Genomic DNA, 14,512 nt, shown 5'->3' on the forward strand with positions numbered 1-14,512 from the left:
TGCTCCACCTTTCTCCCTTCCCAGAAAAGGGGAGGCCTCCCATGAATATCAGCCTTGGCATATCAGTTTGCAATAATTCTAGATGTATCTTCTTCTATTGAAGAAAGAAGAGTCATCCCAGCAGCAGTAAAGGGTCCCCAAGGCAGGCAACAGAATCAGAGACAGCCCTTGCTCCTGCTGTTAAGAGTTCTCACAAAGACCAAGATATACATGTTATATAACTGTTATATCCATGTAGAGGGCCTAGGTCCATCCCATGTATACTTCCTGTTAGGCGGTTCTATCTCTGCAGGTCCCCATGAGCCCAGGTTAGTTGACTCTGTAAGTTTTCTTATGGTTTCCTTGACCTCTCTGCTGAATCCATTTCGTAGAATTTCTAAACACTATCATAGCTTCTCACCGAAAGCATTTATTTCCCATTCTATCGACTTCATTTACCTTTTGCTAGTTTTAATCACATAATAACTTGAAAATCAGCATGGATCATCCCTAGCTCTGTCATATCTGAATGTAATTTCTAGTCTATCCCTCTTCAAAATGCTCTCCTTGCACACATCATTGTTTGTCACTGTGTCACAGGACATCTGTCTTTATATTCTTTACGGCCTCAGCACTTCCTCATATCAAAATAAACGTCTATTTGTCTCATACCTAAGTTGCTTCGTCATTTTTGATTATGCAACCTTTGGAGAGGGGTGCTCACCTCTTGAGCGGGAAATTGCTGATAGAGTTATTTTACCACACAGAGAATCATTCGCTGTACAGAGAACAATAGCGGCATCATCATCCACATTAGCAGCTGCAGGCTCCAGAATTCTTTCCTGTCGTGTTACAAAGAATTTTCATCTTTTTATCAGCATGTAAACATTTTATAGTCATTCGATAGACTCCTGTATTTTTTTAAAATGTTTCCTTGCTTCTCTCTATTTTGCAAATTCCTAGACACACTGCATCTATAGAAAATATTTAATAAACACAGTGAAACAAATATCAATTTATTTCTTTTAGACCCAGGAAGTATTACAACAATAACAGAACCTCCCATTTTAAAGATTGAAACCATGGGGATACACGCTGGGGTACAGGTTGAAGATTTTATAAATTTTCTGGGTTTAATTCTAAATCTTTACACAGCTTAGTTGCTTGCCTCCAGCAACTGATTTAACAACTTTTCTGGTAGACTCTTGTCTGGCCTCAGTGGGGGAGGATGCGACTAATCCTGTAGAGACTTAATGCCCTAGGGAAGGGGGATGCAGAGGGTATGGGGAGCAACCTCTCAGAGGCAAAAGGAAGGGGAAGGTGTGAAGAACTCTGGGAGGGGACAGAAAGGGGCAGTAGTTGGGGTATAAATAAATAAAATAATTAATTAAAAAGTCTCCTCAGGTACCTAGCTTATTTTAGGTATCAGTGTGATTAAGCATCATTTAATGAACTTGAGTTTTCTAGCATAGACTCGTTCACAGGCTGTATGATTAGTAAATTAAAATTTTATTTAAAGAATTACTGATATTTCAGGGTTTGGTGTTGTTATATAAGTCACTGATGCTAAAAAAAATAGTACAATTAATTATTTTGCATTTAAAGATCCCCAGCTGTTGATAAAGTTACTTTGCCATACTCTATCACTTACTACAGAGAAAACAGTACCAGCAGCAGCCACACATAAGTATTTACTGTATCATAACTATTTACTATATCATTAATTACATATGCAAAAGTATGTCCAAGAGCTAGAAATGTTTGCAAATCTGTTACAATGAATTTCCAGCTGGTGTCTCCATTCTTTCTAATAAATGTATCTTATAAGGGTTACAGATGAGTGAGTTACTTAGCTTATGCAAATTATCAATCATTTATCAGAATTGTATGCTACTATTTTGAAGGCTTTCCCTGAGACCCTAATAAATGGAAAAGAAATTAGCAGTTCTTTGTCTAGAACTAAGAAGGTGCTTGGCAGAACCATTAATGGCCAAGGCTCAGAGCCTTGGAGGATTGGCAGCTTCTGATCCTGAGGACCCAGTCAATCCTTCCCTATAGGACTGTTTATAGTTCCAAGGCTATTGTGTGCCTGGTGTGAAATGTTCTTGAGAAACTCTGTACTCCCTTTGTGCAACATTGGCTTAGCTTCTCTGTGACTTTGTACCACCGTATGATACTTTCTACTAACTGTCTCATTTCTCTCCTGAAGACAGTATATAAGATGCTACACTTTTTAATAAGCTTGCTTAGCATAAGACATAGCTTTTCTGCAAGACCACCTGACCCTACCTGTCCTGTTCTCTGTATCTTCTCATCTCCTGGCTACCTCCCACTTAGGGCCCTGCTCTGAAGAATGAGCTCAGGTCACCACTCCATCTATTTTTTACTTTTCAAAATATCCATTAGTGTGGCACCTATTGTTCAGAACACTTGGGCATCTCTCAAACTGAAAACAGGACATAAAAATGAGACTTTTGAGAGGAAGTGATTATCTGAAAGAAAGGGCTGCTAGAATTTAGGAACAGAACTGTAAAGGCCAAATGAAATGAACCAAGTGCCACACTTAACATGTTAAGAGATTTCTTCCTAAACTCCCAGATAATAACACTTTAGGAAAAATAATCCTGTAGAATTATTATTCAAAAAAACAAGAGTTAAAAAGCTGGAGTAATTATCTCTCTAATTATCTTTCCTGGTGTCTGGTACATGTGATTTTCCTTGATTAATACCCATCATCAAAAATTATCCCTCCTCCAGGAAAAAAGTATCTAAGACTACACTTTAATCCAATGTTTTTTAAATCAGATAGAGAGTGCTGAGAACTGAATCATTTGCTGGATACAGGAAGTGTATTGTGTAAAAGAGTAGATTTAGATTCAGAAAGCCTACGAAGAAATTTAACCTATAACACTGCTAGAATATAATACACACACACACACACACACACAGAAGCCTTTCCAAGGACAGGCTCTTCATAAAAATATAGGTAATACTGAAAAGAACATTGTAACAGATGCTACTATTTGTGCTAGTTGATATATCCACATCTATATCTATATCTATATCTATATCTATATCTATATCTATATCTATATCTATCCATAAAACTGTTGCAAGTATATGATATTGTCCTTTCCACAGCCTCCATGATTGATCTACTATTTTAACATCTTAGTAATTGCCAGTGCCACATCCATTAAAAATTGTTCAGAACTGACTCCCAGGCCAGATAGTTACTAAATAAAGGAGCTATTGTCCCCTATAGCTGTGACATGCTATTAAAAAACAGGACAACCTTCTATGAAAGGAAGGGTCATTGAGAAGATCATGGGAAAAAGCTTGATTTTTTTCAAAGATAATTTGCATTAATGAATTATAATTAAGTTTTGAAACATCAAGTAAACCAGAGGTAAAAATCCTACCTCAGCAATTTGACCTTAATGTATCTAAATTGAATTCAATAGCTACAGATACAAAGAACTAAAATATTAAAACAAAAAATTGCATATGTCTTAAAGAAATACATAATGGAGTGCCTGCCATTCACCATTTATTCCTAGTTGCCAAAGCTACATAGCACGAAACAAAAATACATAAGCAGTTATAATAACAGAAAATCTAGTCTTTTTCATGAAAAAGAGAGCAAGACAAAACAAATGAGAAAATTATACATTATATTAGATTATCATAGGAGAAATACATGCAGAAATGGGATTTAAAATGTTCAAAGGATACAGTTTTAGTGGGGTAGTCAACTGTGATTTTACTGAGTGATTGGATTTGCATGAAGTCCAGAAGATGAGTGAATGGTGCTGGTGTCCACCAGGAAAAGAATACAGAAGTAAGAGATCACAGAAATATAGTCTAAAGAGGTGGCCAATCTTTAGTCAACAGTTGGAGAGCAATGTAAAAAATAGAATAAGATGTGTAAAAAGAGTAGAAAGTGGTACTAACGAAGTAACAGAAGTTTAGTTTTCATAGAGCCTTGTGGGGCATTTTATTTTGTGTCTGGCTTTCATTCCAGAGAACTAAGAAACCAAAGTTAATTAAGCAAAAGAGGACTTCAGAAGGCATCCCTTGTCTATTTGTTTTAGGGTTGTTTTTGTTGACTGTGTTTTATTTTGAAGTATTTTTTATTACATTTAATTTTCCACATTTTCTGTCAGAATTTATTGCAATGTGTATCTTATATGGCAAGCGTCATAGACATTTGTTTTATGAAAAATAATTGCATATTTATGCATTTGAGAACAATAGAGAGGAATCGTGGGTTTTATATGGACCAGGGAATATCAGAGATATGGGATAATAGTGTGAGAGAAAGGGATCTACATGTAGACTAGAAGAGTCCATCATAAAAACGTAATGATATACTCTAGTCATGTTCACAGCTATGAAGGGATTTGACTGATTAAAATAAGGGGACACAACAAAGAACAGGAAAACTGGAAACCTTATGAATTTTTCATGCCCAGGTGAAATGTCTTAGTCGAGAATGAATACAAAGTTGTTGGATATCTGTGAACATGTCTCCCTTTGGAATGGTATTAAAGATGATCTGTTCATAATTTGAAGGAACTTTATCTTTCAAGAATTTTTCTCATACCATTCAAACAAATAGAAATGTCTTTTAGGTCGCATCCCCTTCAGAAGAACAGCTCTCAGATCCAGATATCAAATTCCTTCATATATTAGAGCAGTGGCGAGGCCAAGATAGAATAAATGCTCCATAAATTCATTTCTTTTTCTTGATTTGATAGGAAAGTACCATTTTCAAACCTGTCTTGCAGTACATAACTAGTATTGGCCAACAGAATATGTTGTGAGGTGATTGATTGTGCAATTTATAGACAGGATACCTAAAAACCCGCAAGAGATTCTAGACTCTTACACCTACGTCTGTATGACTGAAAGTAAGCATTCAGTAAAGGCTAAATCATGTGATAGAAGTGTGGTTCCTTTAGTCACTTGGAAGACACAGGAGAGCTACACAATTGTACACAAGCTATTATGTGACCAAGTGATACCCTTGTAGTGTATTAAGACAGAAAAGTATTGGAGGGTTGTGGTAGCAGTTACCTTCCTGTTTTTTTTCCTAGTAGATAAAAATTACCAGGCTTTTGTCAAGATGTGTAAATGCCAGTCAACAAACAAAGTGACTCCTAGAATTATAGGATCCATCTGTTGCCATGGCAACTCCCCAGTGACTCACAATTTACTGCCTTTTGGAATACATCCATGATATCTAAGCCGTTGCTTCCAAAATATTGTACAGATTAGTCAGAGGCATCATGATTATCAGAGCAGATCTAAACAGTCTCAGAATGAAAGATGATTTACTTTCATTTAGTGAATTATTAAAATATATTCAGGGCAGTTATTAAAATTAAATTTTATAAAAAAAATTAACTGTTTTTATCACATTGTTTCTTTTTTGACAATCCATTAAGCAAGATCATGAGATAGATTTACAAATAATGGAAAAAACGTATTGTCTAGTTGGTCTCTTCCTTCTGATATATATTTAGTTCATTCATCTACAAATATTTTAAGTATAATTTTTATAGGAAGTAAAGAGTGATTGAAATATTGGGGCTGGTAACGCGATTCAGTCAGTCAAATCTTCACCCAATAAGCTTGAAGAGCTGAGTTTGATCACTAGCATCCAATCAAAGAGGAAGGCCTTGAGGCAAGCAACTTGTAATCTCATTGCAGGAACTGAGGGTATCTGGAACTTTCTAGCCATATAGTCTAGAGTAATTGGCAAGTTCTGGATTTATTGAGAGATCCTATATCAAAATATAATGTGAAAAGCTGATAATACTACTAGTTATCATATTGATAAACATATTGACTCTGGCTTCTGTGTACATGCACATACAGGTGTCAGTGTACCTACATGTTATACATGCGTGTGCATACACATGTGAATAACACACACTCACAGATGTTAAAAGGCTGTTAACTATTTAAAAGGAAGAAAAAACTTGTACCTAGGAAGATCAATCCTCAGTGAGTACTGAGTTTGACTGGGTTCTGAAAGGGGGTATTAAAGACAAGGTTTCATTCTAAGTCTAAAAGACTAAAAAAAAATCAAGTAATTAAGTTGAGAAAATATAAGACTATTTTGGTCATCAAAAACAAGCACAATTAATCGGGTCAGAAGTGTCTTATAGCAAATATCTGAGAATGAAAATTAGCAAATTCTCTGAGGACATAGCATAGTAGGATTTGACTCAAGTAATTTCATTATAATAGTTATTTGTTAAATATGTTAGATGACACAATTAAATAATCATTCAAAATCTTTCAAAAGCTTATTCAGAATATTTTAAAATGTTTGGTTTTTGATTAGGATTTTGAGAGAGAATGAGAGATAGAAAGATGATAGATAAATAGACTCGATGATAGATGCATAGATAGATGATACAAGGCTGGATGATAGCTATTATTTTTTATTTATAAAAACTTTTAAAATTGTTGAATGAAGAAAAGATTTTAGATATGAGAAAAAAGAAACTATTATTCTATTTAAATTGTTGGGAATTTAAGAACATTACTACAGCTTCTATAATATGAGAAAAACATTAGAATAAACTTTGATAAATGCAGGGTTGAAAGGATGGGAGCAAATAAGAGTCACTTTGTGGTTTCAAAATTAGGTGACTGACAAAAGACCACAGGACGGAATAGAGGAGGTCCATGGCTGAGTTTTAGTAAGAGTTTCATTCTTTTTCCAATGTAGATGATCTTCTCATTGACTTCTCACTAGTTAGAAGAAAGCGAGAAAATGATCACAATTCTCATCTAAAACAACTAACACTCTTGTAAAGACCCTATCCCTATGACTTTGCCCAAACCCAACTACCTTGTAGAATTTGAGAGACAATAGCACACAATGCAATCTTTGGTGGTGGTGAGGGGCATATTTTACTTATTTACATTTAAATATTATCTGCCTATCCTGGTTCCCCCTCTCCTATACCCCTTCCCCCTGCTTCTGTGAGGATGCTCTCCCTCCCACCTATCCACTCTCAACTTAACACTGACATTCTCCTATACTGGGGAAACTAGCCTTCACAGGACCAAGGATGTCTCTTCCTATTGATGCCAGACAATATCATCCCCTGCTACATATGTGGTTCAAGCCATGGGTCCCTCCATGTGTACTCTTTTGTTGGTGGTTTAGTCTCTGGGAGCTCTGAGGGATCTTGCTGATTGATATTGTCATTCTCCCTGTGGGGTTTGAAACACCTTCAGCTCCTTCAGTCCTTTCTCTAACTCCTCCATTGGGATCCCCCATGTTCAGTCCAATGGTTAGGTGCAGACATCTTCATCTGTATCAGTCAAGCTCTGACACAGCCTCTCAGGAGACATCCATGTCAGGCTCATATCAGCAAGCACTTCTTGGCATCAGCAATAGTGACTGGGTTTGGTGGCTGCATATGGGATGGATCCCCAGGTGGGGCAGTGTCTGGATGGCCGTTTTTATAGTGTCTGCTCCACACATTGTCTCTGTATTTCCATTAGACAGGTGCAATTCTGTCTTAAAAATTTGGAGATGAGTGGGTGGCCTATCACTCAACTGGGGACCTTTCTTAACCTCTGGATATGGTCTCTATAGGTTGTCCTTCCCCTTTGTTGGGCATTTCAGCTAGTCTCATCCACTTTGGGTCCTGGGCGCCTCTTGCTTTCCTGCATCTGTGACTTGCTGATAGCTACTTCCATTCCCCATCCCCCATTGGTACACATTCTGTTCAAATTCCTGACCCTCTGTATATCATCCCTGAGCTGGAAAGCAGGAAAGAACCAAGATGTCCTTCCACAGAGGAATGGATACAGAAAATGTGGCACATTTACACAATGGAGTACTACTCACCTATTAAAAACAAGGACTTCATGAAATTCTTAGGCAAATGGATGGAACTGGAAAATATCATCCAGAGTGAGCTAACACAGTCACAAAAGATTACACATGATATGCACTCACTGATAAGTGGTTATTATTCCAAAAGCTCAGAATACCCAAGAAATAATTCAAAGACCATATAAAGCTCAAGAAGAAGGAAGACCGAATTGTAGATGCAGTCCTTCTTAGAAGGGGGAACAAAATACTCAGAGGAGTTAGAGGGTGGGAGGGACTTGAGGGAAGAGAGGAGGAGGGGGTGGAAATAAGGGGGGCAGGGTCAAATGTAATGTTTAGTACTTAATACAGTTAAATAAATGTGTCACCATTAGGCATATTTCTTTAACATCCTATCTTTTCTCAAGAATGTCAGAAACTAAGCATTGTAAAACGTCAAAACAAATTAAAAAACCATCATTCTACAAAAGAAATCAGTTAACCATTGCAATGCGTGAAGTAAGATAAGTAAATGGAAGTTATAAAATCTCCATCACACAGGAAAAAGAATCTAAAAACATTTGTGCATTTCTAGACTATTCTTGAAACATGTTTCAGGTTTAGGATTATGCATGTTCTGTCTTAATTGTTGTGCCGACTAAATTTATATAGTCATCCAGAGAGTAGAAAACCTTAGTTAAGGAAATATTTCCATAAGATCAGGCCGAAGGCAAACCTATAAAGAATTTTCTTAGTGATTGGTGGGTTGAGGGGCGTCCCATTGTGGGAGGTGCCACGTCTGGGCTTGTGGTACTAAGTGCTATTTGAAAGACAGACCACATGAAACTCAAGAAGGATGACCAAAATGTGGATGTTTCACTCCTTCTTTAAAAGGGGAACAAAAATATTCATAGGAGGGGATAGGGAGGCAAATTTGGAGCAGAGACTGAAGGAACGGCCATTTAGAACCTGCCCCACATGTGACCCACATATATACAACCACGAAAACTAGATAAAATAGATGCAGCTAAGAAGTGCCTGCTGACAGGAACCAGATATAGATCTCTCCTGAGAGACACAGCCAGAACATGTCAAATACAGAGGCGAAGGCTAGCAGTAAACCACTGAACTGAGAATGGGACCCTGTGGGAGGAGTTAGAAAAAGGATTGAAAGTGCTGAAGGGGCTTGCAACCCTGTAAGAACTACAATGCCAACCAGTCAGAGCTTCCAGGGACTAAATCAGTACCCAAAGACTATACATGGACTGACCCATGGTTCCAACTGCACATGTAGCAGAGGATGGCTTTGCTGGGCACCAGTGGAAGAAGAAGCCCTTTGTCCTGCCAAGGTTGGACCCCCAGTGTAGGGGATTGTCGGGGGGAGGGTGTGGCAGGGAGCCGATGGTAATGGGAGGGTGGAAAGGGAGGGGAACACCCTTATAGAAGGGGGGGTTAGGGGGCTTTTGGAAAGGAAACCGGGAAAGGGAATAACATTTGAAATGTAATTAAGAAATACCCAATTAAGGAGAGAGAGAGAGAGAGAGAGAGAGAGAGAGAGAGAGAGAGAGAGAGAGAGAGAGAGAGAGAATGTTCTGCAAGCCATGGACAGCAAATCAGAAAGAGCGAATCCTCCTCCATTACCTCTATATCAGCTCCTGCCTCCAGATTCCTGCCCTATTTGAGTTCCTATCCTGTCTTCTTTCAACAATTGGAAGGGTAAGCCCAATAAAACTGTCCTCTACAATTTGATTTTCAGTCATGGTGTTTCACTGTAGCAATTGAAACCCTAAGACAACTGATAAGTGTTGTTTCTAAGGAATACAAGTGAAATAAGAAAGCAATATTCAGGCGAGTTTAATAGCCTAGTGCAATATCTATGTTACGCAAAGTAATGCATAACATATTAAAAGCTGACTTTAGCCCAGGTGTTTCTGTGCCCTTCTGTAGCTCTGTTGTCTGGGGCATCATCAACTATTTTCACTTTTGTTTTAAGCAGTAAAATTTCCTCTCAATTGATAGAGTTGTTGGCAGTAGTAGCTAAGGAATATGCACATGAATGTTTAATTTGAAGACACCTGGTTAGAGAGGAACTGTCTGCTTCAACCCGCTAATGACATCTTTTGGTACTCTCTACCACAGCCTCTGAATTCCAACTGGCTTTTTGTATTTGTCTGGGCTTTGGTATTGGAGAGTTATAATAGGCATGTTTTCCTTAAGCTTAAAGTTATATCTTCTTTTCCAGGAAGTTATTTTGTTTTCTGATTATTGTTTTTATAAAACCACTCAAAATTACTTGTAGATTATAGCATCCAAAGAGTAGAGAGCATGCTTTCATAAACACAATGAACTTAATGCAGAGAAATGCTAGCATTTAATAATTTTCATAGTAATCTAAAACAATGACCATAGCAGAAGGAACTCACTAGTCTACTAAGTACTCTTTTGTAAGGATACTAAGACTAAATTGAAAGAGGGTATGTGATACACCCTTGATAGAAGGCAGAAACATTGAATATTCAGACATTGGGACGCATAATGGGTGTGTTTTTATTCCCAAACATTTCTCTTTAGAAAAGAGCTAAAATATCTGATATCTGTTTTTTCTCAGCAAAATCAAGATAATAAGTTTGCTTGTACATTGAAAAGTGTACTTTGCTGGATCTTAGGCATTTTGGTATTTAGTCTTCTCCTGCAAAAGCTTATAGTAATATTTTAATCTAGGGAGAAGGGAATGAGTCCCTTTGATTTTTGAACTCAAGTTTATTTTATTGAATTGTTATAGTTTGCATAACAAAATAATTTGTGCTATAGGTATTTTTCCAATAAAAAATTGATAAAAATTAGTGATCATTAGTGAACTTCATACCTAGAAGTGGCTTTTCAATTTCGATTCCCCAGCAGTAATACCTTCTCAGTGTTACCAGACTAAATGAGAAGATGGATAAATCCTGGAGTCCTAACAGAATAGATATGCTTGGCAAATATATTGTATTTCTATTGCTATAATAAAATATCATGAACAAAAGCAACATTTATAAGGAATATTTTGAGTTATGTTTCCAGCGGATAAAAGTCCATCATGACAGGGAATTGTGGAAGCATAGCCAAGAGCTCACAAATAGAACTACTAGCAGGTAGGAGGAAGAACAACCTTACGATGTTTCAAGTCTTACTTGACATCCAAGTCTTACTTCAAGTCATGCAATGACATACTTCCTCCAAAAGGTAATCCCCTAAGCTTACCCAAACAGTGTCACCAATTGCCCAATACCATGGGGAACATCTCATTCAAATCACCATATTCCCTATTCTTGAAAGAGGATAAAGTAACAGTGATTGAGGCAGGGAAGAAGTTTTATTCTCAGTGAAACTTTGCTTCAAATATTTAAGGTTTAATGACCTAAGATCTCAGTATTTGTAGTAAACAGAAGGAAAAGGAGGACTGATATCAGCCCACGTCATCTTGACATAGCCATGGTACTATTGATTATTATATTATGCAATTATTCTTAAAATGGGCCATTTAGGTTTTGTTGATACCAAAAGTCTCTGTAGCTTAATATCTGTATGTGTTCTGTGCCTTAAGATCTTCATCCATCCAAGGCAACTGCAGAGAAGAAAGGTTCAAGACAGTGTATTAGTAATAGATATGAAGAAGCAAGATGGAGTCAAAAACAAAGCAAAATCAGCTAGTTCAAGAACTGGACATGCCTTCTAGTGCTACCAGAACCCAAATCTTTTTCCAGAACAAAGGAGATGGCATAAGCATGACACGCAGAAGGTTATTTAAATTCAGGGATAGTTTAAAATCATAGAACCCTACATGTGATTGAGATTATGTTTTTATACAACAAGCTCTAACTAACCCTCTAAGCAGCACATGACATTTTTGCTAGTCATGCCTTCTCCAATGCCTGCCATTTTCAGTCCCTTATCCCAGTTCCTGTTATCAGCAACAACAACAACAACAAAAAAAGGAGATATATACAAGGACTAGCTTTTGTGCTCTTGGGCAAGACTTAATTATATTAATCCAGCAGACCAGAAAAAAAAGAAAAGAGTCATCTGTAGGTATAAGTAATATAACTGAATTCCAAACTCAGTCACAGGTATTTGGTAGGTGTTAACTTCTGCCAAATGAGCCTGCGTGGTGTAAGGCATCTGCCTCCAGGAATGGAAAAAGCTATGCTAGTGAATTGAATTTGACATGTGTATTTTTATTTTCAAAGATTGTGTATCAGGAAATATTTTAATTTAGGATTTTACCTTTTATTTTTAACTTGTTCCTATTGTATATTACGACAAAATTTTTACATGTTAATGTCACCCACGTACTTTAGACAAGGGCTCTGGAGCTTATCTTACACGTGAAGCTTATCTGCATCATGGAATGCATTAATTTTACCATCTGCCCACAACAGTACACATTCAATACCACCATTCAGCAAACTCACCAATGTGTTTCACACTGATATGTTAAAAGTTTATATCAGGTCTTCATTATGTAAACATGATTTGCTGACGCACTCATGGAAAATCTCCAGACTCCAAATCAGCTGATGCTGAGTAACCCAAACTTCAACCTAAAGAACATTGGTTTTTTCTTCAGGTGTTAACATTGTCTTTGTTGTTGTTTTGTTGGGACAGCCCTCACCAAAAGTCTATATGGCTTTTCTGACTCTAATAAAAGACAATTCCATCAGCTATGATATCAATGGCCTCCCAGAATTTGAAGAGTGGGAATAGCCAAGGCCAAATTATTTACTATACATTCTTTACTTAAGCAACATTGAGTCTGTTTCTTCTATGGGAATTTACTTTTATAAAAGTTAAATATTGTTCCTTTATTGGACTGTGGCTATGCACATAATCCTCAATTAATACCAAATAGTTCCAAGGAAATGATTATTAAAAGAAACAATAATCATTATATTAAATCATTATAAAATCAGTTAATAACTATCTACCTGATGGCAGGTTGCTTTCCACATGAAAATTTGACTCCTTATTATTTTATTGCAATAACAAAGAACTATTGATAACTGTATTCTATTTTTGTTTTTTATTGTACATTTTATGTATTTACATTTCAAATGTTATCCCCTCTCCCATCTCCACTTCCTCTGCTTTTATGAGGATGTTCTCCCTCCAACCCACTTACTCCCAACTCAACACTCCCCTACACTGGGGAAATGAGCCTTTGGAAGACCAAGGGCTTTTCCTCCTATTAATGCCAGTCAATGACATCCTCTGCTACATATGCAGCTGGAGCCATGGGCCTCTCCATGTGAACTCTTTGGTTGGTGGTTTAGTCCCTGGGAGCTCTGGGGTATCTGGTTGGTTGATGCTGTTCTTCATATGGGTGTGTTTTAAATTACTACTTGGAAAAATATTGGATCCACTATAGTGTCGTAGCAGGTAGAGGACCAAAAGTAGAAGCCTGTACTGGTTGTGCTGGTTTCCATGAAAACGGAGGACTCAATTAACTCTTAGAATTTTGGACATAGCCTTTCCCAGTCCTCTTTACAATACTTTTCTGCCTTTCTGTTATTTAAATTTCTCTAGCTTTCTGAAAAGGTGCTCCTTTTTAATGATATCAATGGCCTCCCAGAATTTGAAGAGTGGGAAAGCTTATTAAGTTCTCATTCCCAAGAAGTTAAAGAATGCAGAACACAGCAGGATGACTCTGCTTCAACTTGCTGAATGATGGGATTGGAAAGCCTCACATAACCTAACGTGAAGAGATCATCAAATCTAGCAATGAGATTGATATTTTATGAAGGCTATTACTAAAGATTTCTTGGTCTTAATTTAATAATTTGCAAAACTTAATGGTCTTGCTAAAACTATAATTATAATGAACATTTTAAAGCAATTGATTACTAGGTTCTTCATAATCATATTTTCCATTCCCATCAATCCTATGAGATAGTCACCATGCATGTGCCTTTACTGGTAGAAGAAAACCAAACAAAAAACACAGTGTCAAATGCTTCTTTGAGATTGCATAACTCTTAAATGATCTAATAACCTCAAGACTCAAGTTACATAATTCCAAATAAATTAAATCTTCCTGCATACATAGACAATTTATCTTTCTGTCACTATTAGGCATTTCATTGATTCCATAATATACATATTAGATATATAGCCATTTTCTGGGAACCCTGTTCATTAAAACTGCTTTTGTATGTTGGTGGAACTCAATACATACTTGTAAAATGAATAAAGGAATGCATACCACAGTCTGGTTAAAGATAAGATGTTAGCAGCAGACTCTTTGTTTCCGTGGAGCTGATGAGTTATAAATCAAAGGCTATTTACATCCAGCTTATAAGTAAGCAATACATATTCACAATGACAAAGTGAATTATAAACTTGTTTCTCTTCATAACTTCTTTCAAAATATATTTTATAACTGTCCTTTTGTGATGTGATACATTGTTAAAATTTCTATGATTCCTTTAGATCTTATATGTTTTCTTCCTTTAATCCATAATATTTCCTGAGGGTTACAAGAATATGAGTATTTTTTCCAATTATGGCTGAGTCATTATGCCACAATAACAGTCACTTTTCCTCAGTAGTTTACATGGTCATGAAATTCCATGGTTAACTACTGCACACTGCAAAAATAAATTCCCTCATACAATTGAGGTTGAGAGAAGCAGTAACCTCTAGGCATAAACA

General features: G+C 36.7%; 1 protein-coding gene across 6 annotated transcripts in view; it reads left to right on the forward strand.

Moving 5' to 3' along the window:
• The window catches only part of Grm5 (glutamate metabotropic receptor 5), a 561,776-nt gene that overhangs the window by 421,162 nt on the left and 126,102 nt on the right, over positions 1–14,512 (forward strand).

The sequence above is a fragment of the Rattus norvegicus genome, chromosome 1, assembly GCF_021556685.1.
Source record: "Rattus norvegicus strain SHRSP/BbbUtx chromosome 1, alternate assembly SHRSP_T2T, whole genome shotgun sequence".
Taxonomy (NCBI): Eukaryota; Metazoa; Chordata; class Mammalia; order Rodentia; family Muridae; genus Rattus; species Rattus norvegicus.